Source organism: Myotis davidii, unplaced genomic scaffold, assembly GCF_000327345.1.
Source record: "Myotis davidii unplaced genomic scaffold, ASM32734v1 scaffold461, whole genome shotgun sequence".
Lineage (NCBI taxonomy): Eukaryota > Metazoa > Chordata > Mammalia > Chiroptera > Vespertilionidae > Myotis > Myotis davidii.
The window spans coordinates 2,425,512-2,429,326 of record NW_006295825.1 but is presented as its reverse complement, the minus strand read 5'-3'; positions in this window follow the sequence as shown (position 1 = coordinate 2,429,326).

The window sequence follows — 3,815 nt, the reverse complement described above, 5'->3', positions numbered from 1 at the left end:
TTTTAGAGATGAGGAAATTGAAATACAGAAAAGCTTTGACACAACAATTCTGTATGGAGGGCCAATTTCTGAGATCTGATTCCTAGCTATTTCCACTATTCACTTTTTTTCTGAGAAGTTGACATCACCGATTTTCTTTAGCACAGAAAGTTTACATCTGGGAATAAGAACTAAATTGTAAATGGTGACATAGCCCTCATTATTAGGGGAGGGGGTATGGTGGATTTTTTTGTTTAATTTAGATCAGCAGTTCTTGATCTGTGGGTTGCGACCCCTTTGGTGGTCATACGACCCTTTCACAGGGCTCGCCTAAGACCATCCTGCATATCAGATATTCACATTACAATTCATAACAGTAGCAACATTATAGTCCCTTTTGAATAGCTATGTCCTGGTGGAAGTGTCAGTTGTTTATGTGAAATGAAACAGGTCAAGCCTCATAATCTTTGAGAATAGCAGCCTGTGAGGGACATAAAACTATTCATGAGATGCAGCATATAAACACTCAGAGACTGAGAGATGCTACACTTTTATGTTCTTAGGTGACACATGGTCAGATGAGCCCTGTTGAATTGGATCTCTCCTCAAATTGGCACTGTTAGTCTGTTCTTTATCTGATCCCCACTAGAGATATAAGTTGAGAGCTATGGTACTTGAGATGACACAATTCCTTTGTTATAGTAATTAATGTAATAAATTAAGGGAGAGGACCAAAGGAAAGTTGATTGTTTCTTGTTAGAGCCCTAGGTGGAAATTGAGTTGATGAGCGAGCGCCTATGAAACATGGCAGGTGGAGAGGGAGGGAGATGCCTGTTTTTCCAGCTGAGTCAGCTCAGCATCACTGAGGATAGTTTACATGTTGTACTAGCCTCACCTGAGGTTGGCTAAGTACAAAGTGATTTCTAGGTAGCATCTGGAATTCAGGGAAGATGGTATGATAGGGTTTTTTCTAGCAACTTTGCTGTATCCCATTGGTTTATTGACAGTTTCCTGGGGGCATCAAACCCTATGACACTCACACAATTTAGATTTGAAGGACTGCTCTGTCATGGAGTCAACATCCTAGTGGATTGGAACAATTGGTGGAAGATAATCCAGATGATAAAACTCTGAGCTTTCAGATTAGTTTCTTGGCACTGAGGGATTTTTGAAGCAAAATGGAGCCTTTTTGTTAGTCAATATAGTATAGAGTTTTATGAGCCACCCTGAATTCATCAAAGAAGAAAGGATTGCCAACTTTTTTGCCATTTTCTTTCATAGAACTCAAATGGATATCAGCATTACATGTAATTTAATTTGTAAAAATTTTTTAAACCATTTTCCATTTATTTTTTAAAATACCTTAGATACTTTACTTTTTTATATTTTTATTTTATTGATTTTTAGAGAGAGAGGAATGGGGAGGCGGAGAGAGAAACATCAGTTTGTTTTTCCACTTATTTATGCATTCTTTGGTTGCTTCTTGTATGTGTCCTAACTGGGAATTGAACCTATAACCTTGGCATATTGGGACGATACGCTCTAAGCAACTGAGTTTACCGGGCCAGGGCTAAATACCTTAGACTTTATACAAGGTGTAACTGTGAAACAGTCCTCTTTAAGTTTAGGCACCAGAATATTATGAGAATATTTGGATCATTTTATATTTTTCAGATTGTATCCTTATAATATGCTTAGAATCATGATGGATTCTCCTTCCATTTTATAATGAAAAAATTAATATTTAATGAAGCAACTTGGCTATCAATCTGGCTGGGTCAATGGAAATTTGAGTCCAGAAGTCACATCTCTTGATTCAAAGTTCCGTGTTCTTTTTCCTACACCATGCTACATTCCTAGAATTGAGTACAGCATTTTTTTTTCTTTGTCCATACAGCTTTTGGAGGGAACTATCTAGCCAGACAGATCACCCTCATATCCAAATATGTGTGACCTTTGTGGTCCCAAGCAGATTATACACAACTGTCACTTACTCAGGTCAGAGTGTATAAGAAGATTGACTCAAAATCAATAAGGAGAGGGGATGACAGATAAATTTACAGTGGGACAACATTAGACACTGTTATTTAGACCATAATAGCTGTGGGTCGTTGGCAGTTACAGAGATCTTCTCTCTTTGAAGCCCTCTAGAATGGATACAGAGCTTTATCTGAGTGGAAAGAGAAGTGCTGTTCTTAGTATGTTTAACTTAAGGTCAGTTGCTGCTTATGTCCTCTAGCCAGGGGCCAAGATGTCACATGAGGACTCTTTTTTTCTCTTTCTTAGCCTTCTTGAAGAGAAGCCTTGTTCATTCTTGAATGGTATGATCTATGGCGTGTGCCCTAAAAAAGCAACTAATGACCTGAAATGTGTGATTGATTACAAACCAGTCTGTGGGCTGAGAGTCTGAGAGACAGAGTTAGGTTCCAGAGAAGAAACTGGAATTTGAACTCCTGTTGTTACAGGTACACAGTATGGAGAATGATTACCATGACCTAGCTTAGTCACAACAAAGAGATCAGGTACAGGAACACGGCACAAATGGTACAAGGAATTCCAGAGTCTGGTGAATTGTGGTCTTAAATAGGGAAGTGGAGTATAGATAGAAGGAGAGAAGACAGGAAAATATTTACAGAAGCTCTTCCAAGTTAAAAGTGCCTTGTGTTCTCTGTAAGGTATCAGTTCTCCTGACTCTGCACTTTCTCTGCTATGGAAGCAAGAGGTCAGTGCTTTTTCATTTCCAGCTAGCATGTTAGTTGCCCTACCTCCTGGGGTTAAACATCTCTGCAACGACCTGTCAGAGAGTTGATTATTAGCTGTATAAAGCCAGGGATGCTGTAGGGAGCAGATGGGAAGTGGTTTGGCTGCTGCAGCCAGGCTGATTAAAGAATCTTTGGCATTTTTACAGTGTCTTTGGAAACGTACTGCCAAAATTACTATGAAGCCTGCTGGGTTTGGAAAGCTGGATTTCTGAAAAGTCACCTGGTTGAAAAGTAGTACTTACGAAAACTCTTAACACCCTCAAAAATAGGACAGTGGTTCTCTAAAGAGCATCACTACTACTAAAGATCAGTCCTCATAATTTTTTTTTGTTTGCATCCTGGTCATTCAGAAATTGTTTTTTTTTAATTAAATCTTTATTGTTCAGATTATTACAGTTGTTCCTCTTTCCCCCACCCATAGCTCCCCTCCACCCGGTTCCTGCCCTACCCTCTGCCCTTACCCCCCATTCACCAGTTTATTCTGTTCGTCAGATTATTTATTCACTTGATTTTTAGATTCACTTGTTGATAGATGTGTATTTGTTGTTCATAATTTGTATCTTTACCTTTTTCTTCTTCTTCCTCTTCTTGAAGGATACCTTTCAGCATTTCATATAATACTGGTTTGGTGGTGATGAACTCCTTTACCTTTTTTCGTATCTGTGAAGCTCTTTATCTGACCTTCAATTCTAAATTATAGCTTTGCTGGGTAGAGTAATCTTGCTTATAGAGCCTTGCTATATATTACTTTGAATATTTCTTGCCACTCCCTTTTGGCCTGTGTAGTTTCTGTTGAGAAAAAAGCTGACAATCTTATGAGTACTTCCTTGTAGGTAACTGACTGTCTTTCTCTTGGTGCTTTTAAGATTCTCTCTTTGTCTTTTGCTCTTGGTATTTTAATTATGATGTGTCTTTTTATTTTTATTTATTTATTTTTTTATTATTAGTTAAGGTGTGACAAATGTTTCCTTATCCCCCCCCCCCCTATGATGTGTCTTAGTGTGGTCCTCTTTGGATTCCTTTTGTTTGGGGTTCTCTGCTCTTCCTGGAGTTGTAAGTCTATTTCTTTCAGCA